The sequence below is a fragment of the Oryzias latipes genome, chromosome 10, assembly GCF_002234675.1.
Source record: "Oryzias latipes chromosome 10, ASM223467v1".
Classification (NCBI taxonomy): Eukaryota; Metazoa; Chordata; class Actinopteri; order Beloniformes; family Adrianichthyidae; genus Oryzias; species Oryzias latipes.
In genome coordinates, this window is record NC_019868.2 from 23362572 (window position 1) to 23378648 (window position 16077).

The window sequence follows — 16077 nt, forward strand, 5'->3', positions numbered from 1 at the left end:
TGGATTTTAGGAAAGCTAAAACAAACAAAACAAAAAACAAATCCTGCAGGTAAACAGAGCAAGAGACAAAACAGGGTCAGGAAATCAGAAGATAAGTCCGGATGTAACGCTTGGTAATGCAGGAGGAGTGGCACAAACAATACTTCCCTCCACGCGAGGCTTAGTGCAGTGCTTAAGTATACTGTGGTTATAATAAGAGTCAGGTGTGCGGCATCCAGAAACTGCATGCTGGTTGTAGTGCGTTCAGAACTCTCTACACGGCTCCCGCCAGTGACCAGAGGGGGAAGCAATGCTCTGTTCTCTGACAATCACATTGTCTGATTTTTAAATATTTTTATTTGTAAAATATGGTGGAAATTTTTTGTTAATTTTTTATTTGAATTTTTTTTATTTGACATGGTTTACTGCAAGCAATCAAAGCAAGAATAATTCACAAAACAATACAATCAGCTGTTATACATTCATAGAAAGACGTATCAAACTTAGGGTGATTAGTATTACGATAATTAGTAAATATGTATTTGGTCAATAAAAGTTCAACTCAGCACTTTGTTATATACCCTTTGTAGGCAATGACAATAGTCAAACATTTTCTGTTCGTCTTCACAAGGTTTTCACAAACTCTTGCTGGTATTATGGCCCATTCCTCCATGCAGATCTCCTCTAGAGAAGTGATATTGTTCAACACGTACTTTGATCTCCCTCCCAAGACAGGGAAGGCCACTCCAGGACCTTTAAATGTTCCTTACGAAGCCACACCTTCGTTGCCAGGGCAGTGTGTTTGGGATCGTTGTCATACTGACAGACTCAGCCACGATTCATCTTCAGTGCCAATGGGAGTCTCTGGAGTTGCTGTAGACTGAAATATAGCATTGCTGCAGAATGAGGACCAACCACACCACATGATCAATCCTATACCAGAGTTAAATAATGATGGACGCAAAATTTATTTTAGACATTTGAATTAAGTGTTTAGCTCAGGGTCCCTAAAATGTTGGGGGTCCGAAGCATTCGCCTACCTTTGACTAAAGGTTGGTCCGCTTCTGGGTGATGTCACACCCACTTGCTGAAGTTCTTATATACACTCCATGATATCAACATACTGTAGTTCTTGGTTTACGTATGTGTGTGCGTTTGGGTATGTGCATGTGTGTTAATGCATCTTATATAAAGCTTATTTCCAAAAATAAAATTGTTATGGCCCCAGGCCTTTTGGTGTGTGTGTTGTGTGTGTGGGGGTGTGTGTGTATGTGTGTTGTGTGTGTATGTGTGTCTTTTGCAGAAGCCTCCACCACATCAGTTCACTTCACTTCCTGATTGATGATTGCAGCTTTTCCCTCCTCCAATCACCAGGCTGGGCGGGAAGCATAAAAGCCTGGAGCAGCCTATGTTCCAGTGCGCAGCTGAATTCCTGGGAGGAATCTGTTTGATCAGCTGACCCCCTGTTGTTGGACTTGGCGTTAGAGCCTGTTGGAAACTGCCTGGTTTTCCCCTCTAATTGTGATCTGTGTTTTTGGACTATGTTTGGTACTTTAGTGATGTCCATCTAGTTAAATTTTGTTTTGGTTATTTATTGCATTAGTGCCTGAGCATTTAAGTTTGTTACCTTCTTTACTCTTGCAGCTGTCATTTAAAATAAACGGCTGCACTGTCAGCCATTCAACCCTTACCGGCTTAATATTATTTCTTTATGTTGCCTATTTTCTCCCTCCCTCTGGGTGGGATGTAACATAAGTGGGGGCTCGTCCGGGATTATTTTTATAGGGTATACCTGGCTGATTGTTTTGTAGTTTGTATATTTGGTGGCTGCGCGGGTGCTGACGTGTCCTTGTTGCGGTTTTGTTTGTGCCACGTACACATACCTGTAAAGGGGGAAAAACCATGGCGACTGGCTTTAGTCTTGAGCATTTCATTGCTCACCCATCCTTATCGTTGTTAGATACGTGCCGCAAGTGTGATTTGGAGCAAATTGCGAGTCATTTTGGCGTTTCATTTTCGAGACCTATAAATAAGTCGGCTCTTAAGGATCTCTTGGTGGGTGATCTGATGAAGATGGGCGTGGTTCGTCTGACTGTCACTGATGTGCCTGTGTTGTCCGCGGACAGCGCCTCGGAGAGAGGTGGCCGCGAGCGTGACAGCGGCGCCCCGCGCATGGGTGACCGCACGCACGCAGAGGCATCTCCCGTGCTAGAGAGTGATGAGAGGCTCGACCGGGTAAAACCGCCCTTCAGCCTCCCACGCTACGATCCGCTCTCTCAAGGCAGCGGTGGGTCGCGGGATGATGCGCGACTGAAAGTCCGGCTTGCCCGTCTGCAACTTGAGGCGCAGGAAAGGGCACAAGCCCGTCAGATGCAGCTGGAGATTAAGCGTTTGGAAATTGAGGCTGAGACAGCTGTCAGGATCCGTCAGCTGGAGCTGGAGGCGAAGGCTCAGTTTCCGGCATCCTCAGTTGACGGCGCAAACCCTCCCCTCATTGGATCTTCCACCACGCTGCTTGAGGTAAGTAAATTTATTCCACTTGTGCCCGCTTTTCGGGAGAGTGAAGTGGAGTCGTATTTTGCGTCCTTTGAGCGCATTGCTGGCACGTTAAATTGGCCCCGTGATGTTTGGCCATTATTGCTCCACTGTAAAATGTGTGGAAAAGCTCAGGAGGTCGTAGCGTCGCTCCCTCTTGAAGACAGTCGAAACTATGATAAGGTTAAAACAGCTGTTTTACAGGCCTATGAGCTAGTGCCTGAAGCTTACCGCCAGAATTTCCGACAGCAGAAAAAGTCTTTGTCACAAACTCATGTGGAGTTTGCTCGGGAGAAATGTGTTCTGTTCGATCACTGGTGCACGGCATCCAAAGTGGATGATTTCGCTTCTCTCCGTGACCTTATTCTGTTAGAGGAATTTAAAAGAAGTCTACCTGATCGTGTTGTGGTTTACTTAAATGAGCAGAAGGTAACTTCTATTACATCAGCGGCCGTGCTGGCTGATGAGTATGTGCTGACACAAAACAACCTTCCCAACATTAGCGAACCACCCGAGAGCTACAGCTGTAACACAGCCAGCTCGAAACAAAACGCATTTGAACAGAGAAACGCGTGAGTGCTACTACTGCCACAAACTTGGACATGTGATCGCTGACTGTGTTCTTCTGAAAAAAAAAATTGAACGTAGCCCACCAAGTCCGTCTAGACCAAAAGGTGTCGGTGCAATAAATCCGGTGTCAGTTAAATGCGCGGAAACTCCCGAATCCTGTTTTGAACCATTCGTATTCGAAGGTTTTGTCTCACTGAGTGGTGAGCGCACAGATGAACGTCCTGTGCGTATTTTGAGGGATACAGTTGGATCACAAACTGTAATTCTGGCAAACACATTAGACTTTGCAGCGTGTTCTTCCTGTGACTATAATGTCATACTTTGTGGAATTGGCATGAAGTACTCTCCTCGACCCGTGCACAGAGTCCATTTGAGGTCTGATTTAATATCTGGCATTTTCCCAATGGCCGTGTGTCCTGCATTACCCATGAAAGGGGTCGCTATCTTACTGGGAAACGATGTAGCCGGCGGTAAAGTCGTGCCGCATCTGGAAGACTTACAAAAAACCCTTCCAGATTTTCATGATCATGATGCACTAGACAAAACAGAGCGCAAGTTGTACCCAGTTTGTGCTGTGACGCGAGCACAGTCCCGTAAAAATGCCGACATTGCCCTTTCTGATAGCATTCTTATGTCAACCTTTTCAGGAGATGAACACTCTCAGAACAGGGTTAATTTTGGTTGTCTTCCTCCAGTACAGGTGGAAGCTCCTGTGGACAATTCACCTGATTCGGAGCGTTCAAAGCCCGCGCTCCCCATTTCACGCACCCGGCTGTGTGCTGAGCAGAGAGCTGATCCAACTCTACGCACATGTTTCTCCATGGTGGTGAGTGATGAGCAACTTGCCAAAGAAAAGTCAGGTTATTTTCTGGATAACGACGTTCTTATGAGGAAATGGTCTCCTTCTGCTGCTGAAACTGTACCCTGGCAAACTGTAAACCAAATCGTTGTGCCTTTAAATTATCGCGCGCAAATACTATCATTAGCACACGAAAGCCAGTGGTCAGGTCATCTTGGGGTGACGAAAACCTATCGACTTCTGTTGAAACATTTTTTCTGGCCAGGTGTTAAACAGGATGTCGTACGCTTTTGTCAAAGTTGCCATGTCTGTCAGATGGCTGGAAAGCCAAACCAGAAAATCCTGCCTGCGTGTTTACAACCAATTCCCATAATTGAAAATCCATTTGATCGCGTCATTGTGGACTGTGTTGGCCCATTGCCTCGCACCCAAAACGGTAACCAGTTTCTGCTCACCATAATTTGTGCAGCCACACGTTTTCCTGAGGCTGTACCGCTGCGGAAAATAACCGCTCGTTCTGTCATTAAAGCACTTACAAAATTCTTTTCTACTTTTGGGTTACCTAAAACAATTCAAACGGATCAAGGAACGAACTTCAAATCCGGTTTGTTTAAACAGGTTATTCAAACCCTCGGCATAAATCATATTACATCTAGTGCGTACCATCCGGAGTCTCAGGGCGCACTAGAGCGTTGGCATCAAACTCTGAAAGCTATGCTTCGGAAATATTGTTTAGAGTTAAAGAAAAATTGGGATGAGGGCGTCCCTTTTGTTTTGTTTGCTGCACGCGAGTCTGTTCAAGAGTCACTTGGATTCAGCCCTGCTGAATTAGTTTTTGGCCACACTCCCAGAGGTCCACTTCAAGCATTAAAAGAAAAACTCTTGTTGCCAGTAGAGGACAAAAGAAAAAGTGTGCGTGTCTACGTCCGTGAGTTTAATGATCGGTTACGCTGTGCCAACAAACTCGCTAAAGAGTGTTTGGTCAGCTCCCAACTTAAAATGAAACAAAGACATGACCGTGTCGCTGTGAAGCGCGAGTTTCAACCAGGTGACAAGGTGCTTGCTTTACTTCCGGTTCTGGGTTCGTCTTTGTCTGCCAAGTTCACTGGTCCACTTGAAGTACAACAAGTGTTGAAAAACAACAATTACCTCCTGGGCAGTTCTGACAAACGGCGTAAAGCTCGTGTTTGTCATATAAATATGTTGAAGCCATATCACTCGCGTGAAGTTTCAGAGCCCATTGTGACCCCAACTCCACAGGTTTCTGCAGCAGTCACTGTACAGCCAGAAAAGCATGAAGAACCTGAGGAGGATGACGGTCTGCGCATTCCTAATTCACCTCGCTCCTGTGCTAGGCTGCCTAACTCTGAGATGCCTAACCATTTGGAGGAGGCTCAGAAACGTGACGTTTTGGCCTGTGTTTCCCAATACACATGCCTTTTCAGTGATGTACCAACTTCCACTACTGTTCTTAAACACGATATTGCCGTAAAAACAAATAAACCAATAAAGCAACACCCGTACAGGGTTAATCCTGAAAAGAGAACTCTCATGAAACAGGAAACTGACTATTTAGTTACAAATGGCCTTGCAAAGCCCAGTGTCAGTCCCTGGAGCTCCCCATGTCTGGTTGAAAAGAAACCTGATGGAACCCCTCGGTTCATCACAGATTTCAGAAAAGTCAATTCAGTCACAGTTCTCGATTCCTATCCTCTTCCCAGGATGGATGACTGTATTGACAACATTGGCAATGCGAACTTTGTAACCAAGCTTGACCTTCAAAAAGGATATTGGCAAGTCCCTTTGACAGAGCGTGCCTCAGAAATTTCAGCCTTCGTTGATCCTGACACGTTTCTACAATACACAGTTATGCCATTTGGATTGTGTAATGCGCCAGCCACTTTTCAGCGTTTAATGTATATCGTCCTTGCTGGCCTTCAAAATTGCAGTGCCTATATGGATGACGTAGTCATCTACTCCTCAACCTGGGAGGAGCATGTTGAGATGCTGCACACAGTATTCTCCAGTTTGGAAAACGCGTCACTCACATTAAACCTAGCCAAATGCGAATTTGGACAGGCTACAATTACATATCTGGGGAGACAAGTAGGACATGGAAAAGTTCGACCCTTGGAAGCCAAGGTTGAAGCAATTTTGAGCTTCCCCACTCCTACCTCCCCTCGTGACTTGCGTAGGTTCCTTGGTATGGTAGGATACTACAGGAACTTTTGCAGAAATTTTTCATCTGTCGCCTGTCCCCTTACCAATTTGGTGAGTCCCAAGGTAAGATTTTCGTGGAGCCCCGAATGCCAGCATGCTGCTTTCGGGAGAGTAAAGCTTATGTTACATCCCACCCAGAGGGAGGGAGAAAATAGGCAACATAACATGCTCAAGACTAAAGCCAGTCGCCATGGTTTTTCCCCCTTTACAGGTATGTGTACGTGGCACAAACAAAACCGCAACAAGGACACGTCAGCACCCGCGCAGCCGCCAAATATACAAACTACAAAACAATCAGCCAGGTATACCCTATAAAAATAATCCCGGACGAGCCCCCACTTATGTTACATCCCACCCAGAGGGAGGGAGAAAATAGGCAACATAAAGAAATAATATTAAGCCGGTAAGGGTTGAATGGCTGACAGTGCAGCCGTTTATTTTAAATGACAGCTGCAAGAGTAAAGAAGGTAACAAACTTAAATGCTCAGGCACTAATGCAATAAATAACCAAAACAAAATTTAACTAGATGGACATCACTAAAGTACCAAACATAGTCCAAAAACACAGATCACAATTAGAGGGGAAAACCAGGCAGTTTCCAACAGGCTCTAACGCCAAGTCCAACAACAGGGGGTCAGCTGGTCAAACAGATTCCTCCCAGGAATTCAGCTGCCCACTGGAACATAGGCTGCTCCAGGCTTTTATGCTTCCCGCCCAGCCTGGTGATTGGAGGAGGGAAAAGCTGCAATCATCAATCACGAAGTGAAGTGAACTGATGTGGTGGAGGCTTCTGCAAAAGACACACATACACACACAACACACATACACACAACACACACATACACATACACACACCCACACAACACACAACACACACACCAAAAGGCCTGGGGCCGTAACAAAAATGTTCAGAATAAAGAGAAAAGGAAGATCAGAATGACTAAGAGGAAAATAGGTTCAGAAAGAGAAAGTATAAAATGACAAGTATAGCTGCATTGAGGGATCACAAAGGTCAGTCATTACTGATCTGACAACATAGTTGCTGTTATTTTAATGCAATTTTGATCCAGCAGCAGGTGGGAGGATTGCAACAAACTGCCCCTGTTTCCCCTCATGTTGAAACCTCAAATTGACAAGTGGAGCATGAAAGGTTTCATGGTGTTATCCACGTGGAAATGAGCGCTTGCTCTATTTGGCAGGAATTTCCCATTTCTTGTCAACAGCAAGACGCAAGGAAAGATTTTTAAACCCTTGAACACTGAATTAATGCACCACAAGTGTGTTAACGCAAAATTGACGCTAAATGGAAAGTACAGTTTGATTCACTCACAGATGATGAAAAAAAAAATCAACACAATTTTATGATTAGTTACACAACATAACAGGAGCTTTCTTTTAAACTGGAAGTGAAAGGAGACTGGAGGAAGAAAATGGGACATCATTTTATGGATAAAATATCAGAATATTTGTTTTTAATATTAAATTGGTTCCATCTTTTATTTGTAATTTGTATGAATACTAATTTAAAATGGGAAAAGGCAACAGCATTGTGTTATTGATAAACCTTTTCTACAAGGATACTTTGAATTTCCCACAGATCCTCAGTCTCTGTAGAATTGTGTTTTCTATTTTGTGAACTTTTGCTTGGAACAGTCTCAGAGTTCCTGTTCCGTCTGTTTCCATCAGGCTTGAGCGGTGATTCTGATCGACACTTTGATGTCCACTTACTTTAAATGTTGTCTCAACAAAACCAGCTTCTATTTCAGGTAGCTATCAGCACTGTAGCCCTCTGCTCATTGATTATGGCTCTTTGATTTTCCTTCTCAATGACTTGGACAGTCATTCCAAAGGAGGATTGATTCTGCTGCAGTCTGTGAAGTATCAACAAACTCAGCAGGGACTTTGTCAGTTTGTGGTTGGCTGTTGTTACATGCATCAAGTTGTTCAATTCAATGAAATGATTTTGATTAAAAATGGTCAACTTTAGTCATGCAGAACTAATGCAACAGCAACTTTGATCAATGACCACGGATTTCAGAACTCACACCTAAGGATATTTTATGTTTTGTGTGACAGAATTTGGGTTTTAATTACGTAACTTTCTTATATACGTAAATATTGCATATTTTTAATCACAGAATTTTACTAAAACATTACTTGTATCCAAAATGCATTTTTTTTCTGTTTCTTGCCAAATTTTGGATTACAGAGTTAGCATTTCACGCCGTGCATGCACAATTTTCAAAATGTCTTTTTCTCATTCAAATCAAGTTGATGTTTGAATAATTTATGACAGACTTCAAGTTCAATAAATTAAATCATTTAATGACAATCAATATAGTCATAACGTGACACTGAGTGACTCATATTTGACTAGATTATATGTTAAAAAATGTAAATCTAAAGTTTCTGTCCTTGAGAATGTTCCTGTTAAGAGCTGTGTACATCAAGGAACAAAAACAAATGGTTTTAGTAAAAATATAAGTTTCTTTCTAAATGATAAGGCCTTTTTACCCAACATTTTGTTCCTTCAAATTTCAACTTATTGGTCTTTAGTCTTCATTTGTACGGTCTTTAGATGATCTGTAAATGTGATCAAATGTATTTCAAAAAAGCTGCAGAAGAGACAATCTGCAGCTGTTTTCTTTCTTTTTTTTAGCATTAAGGCGAACATTGATTATTTCCCACAAGCTGAAAGGGGGAACTTCTAAGTTGGCAACCTAACTAAGACATTTATAGTTTGTTTTTCCATCCTTTCTGCAGCTCTTTCCTCAGCGTCCAATAATTCATTGATAGAGTGCTCTACCTTGATGCCTGAGTAAATAGAAAGTACAGAACAAGTAAAATAAATATTTATAAATAAAACTGTTACATTTAGAGGATCTAAAAGCTTAGTTTTTAAGGCTTAAAAAAACTTTTTTTTACTAAATTGCGGCTCTAAGGCTACGTTCACACTGCAGGCTTTTTTTGCCCCTATTTCCGATCTTTTCATGACAGTCTGAACGACACAGATCCAATATTTTCAAATGCGACCCAGGCCACTTGGGTATGCCGTCCCGATTCCGATCTTCATAATTGCGACGCCGTCTAATCTAGCCACAGGGGTTGCAAGCCAGTAACTTCTGTGCCGGTCCCAAGCCCGGATAAATAGAGAGGGTTGCGTCAGGAAGGGCATCCGGCGTAAAAATTGCCAAAATAACCATGCGAATCATCCACAACACTTTAGACATACCGGATCGGTCGAGGCCCGGGTTAACAACGACCGCCACCGATGCTGTTAACCTACAGGGTGTCGGTGGAAATTTGACTACTGTTGGTGGAAGAAAGAGGGGAGGCAGAAGGGTCCGTGGCCAGAGAGAGAAGGGGAAAGGCAGGAACATAGGTTTGAGAATAGGGACTCTTAACGTTGGCACAATGACAGGGAAAGGCAGAGAGCTGGCAGACATGATGGAGAGAAGGAAGGTAGATGTACTGTGTGTGCAGGAGACAAGGTGGAAGGGCATCAAGGCACGTAGTATTGGAGGAGGATACAAACTGTTCTATCATGGTGTTGATAGGAAGAGAAACGGGGTAGGAGTGATTCTGAAGGGGGAGTTTGTGAACAGTGTTCTAGAGGTGAAAAGAGTCTCAGACAGGATGATGAGCCTAAAGTTAGAAATTGAAGGGGTGATGGTGAATGTAGTCAGTGGGTATGCGCCACAGGTTGGCTGTGAGTTAGAAGTGAAGGAGAGATTCTGGAGTGAGTTGGATGAGGTCATAGAGAGTTTTCCCAGAGGAGAGAGAGTTGTTATTGGAGCAGACTTTAATGGGCATGTTGGTGAGGGCAACAGAGGTGATGAGGAGGTGATGGGCAGGTTTGGTGTGAAGGAAAGGAATCTGGAGGGACAGATGGTGGTGGACTTTGCGAAGAGGATGGAAATGGCTGTAGTCAACACTTACTTCCAGAAGAGAGAGGAACATAGAGTGACATACAGAAGTGGAGGTAGGAGTACTCAGGTGGACTACATCCTATGTAGACGAGGTCATTTGAGAGAGGTTAATGACTGCAAAGTGGTGGTAGGAGAGAGTGTAGCCAGACAGCACCGCATGGTGGTGTGTAAAATGACTCTGGAGGTCAGGAAGAAGAAGAGAGGGAAAACAGAAAATAAGACCAAGTGGTGGAAGCTACAGAATGAAGAAACTTGTGAGGAATTTAGGCAGAAGTTGAGGCAGGTCCTGGGTGGTCAGGATGAGCTTCCAGATGACTGGGAAACTACAGCAGAGATTATCAGGGAAACAGGTAGGAAGGTGCTAGGTGTGTCATCTGGAAAGAGGAAAGACGGTAAAGAGACTTGGTGGTGGAATGAGGAAGTACAGGAATGCGTCCAGAGGAAGAGGTTGGCTAAAAGGAAGTGGGATGTAGAAAGGACTGAGGAAGGTAGACAGGAGTACAAGGAAGCGCAGCGTAGAGTGAAGAGAGAGGTGGCAAAGGCCAAACAGAAAGCTTACGATGAGCTATATGACAGGTTAGACACAAAGGAAGGAGAGAAGGACTTGTACAGGCTAGCCAGACAGAGAGACAGAGATGGGAAGGACGTGCAACAGATAAGGGTGATTAAGGACAGAGATGGAAAGGTGCTAACAACCCAGGAGAGTGTACAGAAAAGATGGAAGGAGTATTTTGAGGAGCTGATGAACGAGGAAAATGACAGGGAAAGAAGGGAGGAAGATGTGGTTGTTGTGGAGCAGGAAGTAGCAGAGATTGGAAAGGATGAGGTTAGGAAGGCTCTGAAAAGGATGAAGAGCGGAAAGGCCGTTGGTCCTGATGACGTACCTGTGGAGGTATGGAAGTGCTTAGGAGAGACAGCAGTGGAATTTCTAACAAGGTTGTTCAATAGGATTTTAGAGAGTGAGAAGATGCCTGAGGAATGGAGGAGAAGCGTTCTGGTCCCGATCTTTAAGAACAAGGGTGACATGCAGAACTGCAGCAACTATAGAGGAATAAAGTTGATGAGCCACACAATGAAGCTGTGGGAAAGAGTAGTGGAAGCCAGGCTTAGGAAGAAGGTGGAGATCTGTGAGCAGCAGTATGGTTTCATGCCCCGTAAGAGCACCACTGATGCCATTTTTGCTTTGAGAATGTTGATGGAAAAGTACAGAGAAGGTCAGAAGGAGCTGCATTGTGTGTTCGTAGATTTAGAGAAGGCGTATGACAGGGTGCCGAGGGAGGAGCTGTGGTACTGTATGAGGTCCTCTGGAGTGGCAGAGAAGTATGTCAGAGTAGTTCAGGACATGTATGAGAGAAGTATGACGGTGGTGAGATGTGCTGTAGGTCAGACAGAGGAGTTCAAGGTGGAGGTGGGACTACACCAAGGATCAGCTTTGAGTCCTTTTTTGTTTGCTATGCTGATGGACAGGCTGACAGACGAGGTAAGACAGGAATCTCCCTGGACAATGATGTTTGCGGATGACATTGTAATTTGCAGTGAGAGTAGAGAGCAGGTGGAGAAACAGCTAGAGAGGTGGAGGTTTGCTCTGGAAAGAAGAGGCATGAAGGTCAGTCGTAGTAAGACAGAATACATGTGTCTGAACGAGAGGGATCAAGGTAGAAGCGTTAGGTTACAGGGGACTGAGGTGAAGAAGGTGCAGGAGTTTAAGTACTTGGGGTCAACAGTTCAGTGTGATGGGGATTGTGGAAAAGAGGTGAAGAGGCGAGTGCAGGCAGGTTGGAGCGGGTGGAGGAAAGTGTCAGGAGTGTTGTGTGACAGAAGAGTGCCAGCAAGACTCAAAGGAAAGGTGTACAAGACAGTGGTGAGACCAGCTCTGCTCTATGGGTTAGAGACGGTAGCAGTGAGACAGAGACAAGAGGCTGAGATGGAGGTAGCGGAGATGAAGATGTTGAGGTTCTCCTTAGGAGTGACCAGGTTAGACAGGATAAGGAACGAGTACATCAGAGGGACGGCTCATGTTGCCTGTGTTGGCGACAAAGTCAGAGAAGCCAGACTGAGATGGTTTGGACATGTTCAGAGGAGGGATCGTGGATATATTGGTAGAAGGATGTTGGAGATGGAGCTGCCTGGCAGGAGGGCAAGAGGACAGCCAAAGAGGAGATACATGGATGTCTTAACAGAGGACATGAAGTTGGCTAATGTTAGGGTAGAAGATGTCCATGATAGAGTGAGGTGGAAAAGGATGATTCGCTGTGGCGACCCCTGATGGGAAAAGCCGAAAGAGAAAGAAGAATAATTGCGACGCCGTCTGACCGGCCAGGCCACCTGAATCCGAATCGTACGTCATCGACACGCTACAAACGTCATCGTTCTGCGTTAAAGTAGGCGGGAACAAGAACGTAATCATCAACCATGGCGGACGATGCTGCTGAGACCAGTCAGTGGAAGAGAAACAGGTCACCGATTGGATTATTATTTGGGGTGTTCGCTCTATTCAGGCCAAACTCCAGGGCTCTTATCGCAACTGGGCGGTTTTTAAAAACATTTCCAGCTAAATGGCCGAGCGTGGTGTTGAACCTTCCCCCGCGATGACTTTGTTCCTCTTTCCCACCGTGGTCAGAAGCACGGGGGAGACCGGCTTCTCCAGGGCCGAAGGCGGATCCTCCTCCGGGGTTCACTTCCCTGTTCAGACTCTCACATTCTCCAAAGCGGGCAAAAAAAGAGTCAATAGCATTTATTCATGGGGAAACCTTCTTTTATTACCGTTCTCCTTCCTCCATAACACACAACATGAATGCGCCCCCACTGCCCCCCTCATTCCCACCTCACTGCACGTGCTCTTCTTCTCTCTCTTATGTTACACAGACACATGCGCGCACGGCCCCAGCACATACACATCCCCATTCCACAACAGTGGGTACAGACGATCCCGGCTGCTTCTTTGTGAAAATAAATGTAATAATGCAAAAGAGCTCCGCTGTTGACAACACTGTTGTTGACATCCATTGTTAACGTTAGCTACTTCCGCAAACAAAGAGTGACGTCGTTCGCCGTTGAGTACTATTCTGCGCATGCGGGTCTCGTTTGGGTCGTGTCACGGTCACACTGGAGATCACAAAAGTTCGGATTTACTAGGAAATGTGAACGGTCTTGCAAAAAAATCGGATGTTTTCAAAAAATCCGAATTGAGCATTAAGCCCTGCAGTGTGTCTGTAAGAGTGAAGCTAACATTTTGAGATGATTGTTTTAAACTGTATATCTTCATGAAACTGTTTAATCCTATTTGAGACTTTTTTGATATATAAATAGATTTTTTTTCATTTTAAAACTCATGTTGGGAATTTTTGACATCTATTGTTAAAACACAAACATTACTTTAAGTTTTTTTTTTTTTTAGTTCTAATTCAAAAATCTCACTTGGGCAGTTTTTTATTTTTTATTAATTAGTTTTAGAAGACATTTTTTGTTCCATTATGGTGAACTCAAGTTCATTTTATTGACTGTTCACACAGTTTTGTGAAGCACATTTGCATTTTAAACCAAAAAAATATCAACATTTTAGAAATTGCATCACCTGCACAATTCTTAATGATTTTACGAGGATTATTGTTTTTTTTTTATTTTTTTTTTATTTTTTTTTTTATTTTTTTAATTTTTTTTAACTTGTCCTGTCCAACAGCTAGGCAGACAGATGAGAGCTGAGGGCCTCTTGGGTTGGACATATTTTACTTTAACAAGAGGGGTTATTAATCTTCAGACAAACCAAAGGTATGTCTGAATAAACCCCTTTTGTAATTGAGGCCAAACTTTATTAATTTCAAACATGTCTGAAAATCTTTGGTGTTGGACCGGACGGAAAATGAAAGAGGGGAAGAAGAGAGAGGGACGTTAGAGAGAGGGGGGGTAGGGGGTGATAATAGGAGGGGAAGGGGGATAAGACCATGAAGCAGCATAAAGCAACAAGTTTACTGGTTGTTAATCATTATGGTAAGGTTTAAATGTAAAAAAAAACAAACAAACTAAAAAAAAGGGCGGAGCCTGTCCACACACACACTCAAATGTTATAAACACACCTGTTAGTTGCAAAAATGTCCACCTGTCGACATGTACACAAAACAGATAGTGTTCACACGCATACTTATGCCTTAAAACCAACTAGTGTGAAATATTTCAGTCATTCAGTCTGTTGAGCTAACACCTGTGCTCAGGTGAGTGTTTATGTTCTTCTAAAATGGATGGTGGAACGTGTAAAGAAGGAGGGAGAGTGCCCCGCCATCCCCACCCCAAGACCCCCACCGCAGCAGCAGCGGCAGCCGGAATCCCCCCCAACGCCACACGGGAACCGGCAGGGAACAACCGCCGCCCGGGCGACCAAGCCCGCCACCCAGGCCAGGGCCAGCAGGGCCGCCGCAAGGCCCCCAGAGCCAGAGAGCAGGGAGGCACGGAGGGAAAGAGGGCGCCGCCCCAGCCCAACCAGGAGAGCAGCCCCCCCGCCGCGCCGGGAGAACCCAACGCAGGGCCCCACCGGAGAAGGACGCCCACAGCCCCAGACGAGCACCCCACCACCACCCAGGAGTTCCGGGCATCCCCGCCCCAACCCCAGGTACGACCCAGGACCCCCCAAGGGAGACCCACTCCGCACTCCAGGCAGCCATCCGCCCGGCCCACGGTTGGTCCAGGGAGGAGCGAGGCAGGGGCCCGCCGCCCCCGCCCAGGAGGGGGGAACCCCGGGGAAAAAAGAGGGCCCACAAGGGGTGTTGTAAATATGGGCCGACCAGGCTCGGCCACAGTTGGAAATTTGGCGAGGCCCAGCACTCAGGAGCAAGGACCAGAACCCACCCCCCAGGGACACGAACACCCCCGGCTCAGATGTAATGTGAACCCCCCCACCGCGCGGAGAGAGCACCGCCGGGCCCAGGAAGCCAGCACCCCGGGGACACAGCAGCCGTTGCAAAGGGGCCCGTACCCCCCACCAGGGAAGAGGCAGGGGACAGATGGTCCTAGGTCCCACCTTCCTTGCAAAATGTGTGTGCGTGTATGTGTGTTTGAGAGAGTGTGTGTGTGCATGTGTGTGTGTTTATGTTGGGATGTATATATTGAGGGGGGAGGGGTGTGTGTACTAAGGGGGGTGCGGTTAAAATTGGCGGGTAGGGCACTAAGGGGACATCTCCTGATTACTCACAGTGACGTCCCCTCACCCTCCCCACCAAGGGGCCCTAAATGTCTAAGGTGCGGTTAAAATTGGCGGGTAGGGTGCTAGGAGGACATCCGCTGCTTGCTGGCAGTGATGTCCAAGCACCCCCCCTACCAAGGGCCCTACATGTTTAAGGTGCAAATAAAACCGAAAGAGGGGGGGCCCACTCCATACGGCAACCACAGGAGGGGGGCCACTGCCTAGTAACCCCCCCCCCCCCAAGGCTCATCGCAGGCTAAGCCCCCCACCCCCTCACCCTATTATGAGGTTATATGAGGAAGGGGGTAAGTTTGGGACAGATGATAGACTGTCCCCCGGTGGTCAAACAGCCGTCCCCCGCCCCCCCCCCCAGCAAGGGGGCCAGGCCCACCCAGCCCCGGGGCCCCACCCCCGGAGGCGCAGATTATTGTTTTAACTTTTCTTTTGCAGGCACGGCAGGTGGCTGCATGGTGGCATCATTTTTCTCCTCTTTTTCTAGTGTCCTAAACCCAAATTTGTCAACATGAGCCACAAAGTACTTTTCCATTGAGCAAAACTTCAGCTCTTTTTTCAGATAATTCTGAAGGATAGTTGATGTGAGGGAGAACCCTTTTGATGGACAAACACCACGGATAAATGTTTGATGAGTTACAGCAATCAGTGAAGTGGTGCTTCAGAAAGCCATAGGAGACCACCCCCCTGAGTTAAGAGCACTCAAGTGTTGGCTGCTGATGATAGCTTTCCTTTACCGTGGCCCTCAGCCTTCATCTTTTTATTTGGTAGCTTCTGAATTTAACATGACTGAACAAAAAAAAAAAAAAAAGGATCCACAATTCTAACCTGTTTTATTTTTCTGCTTTTTATTAAGGAA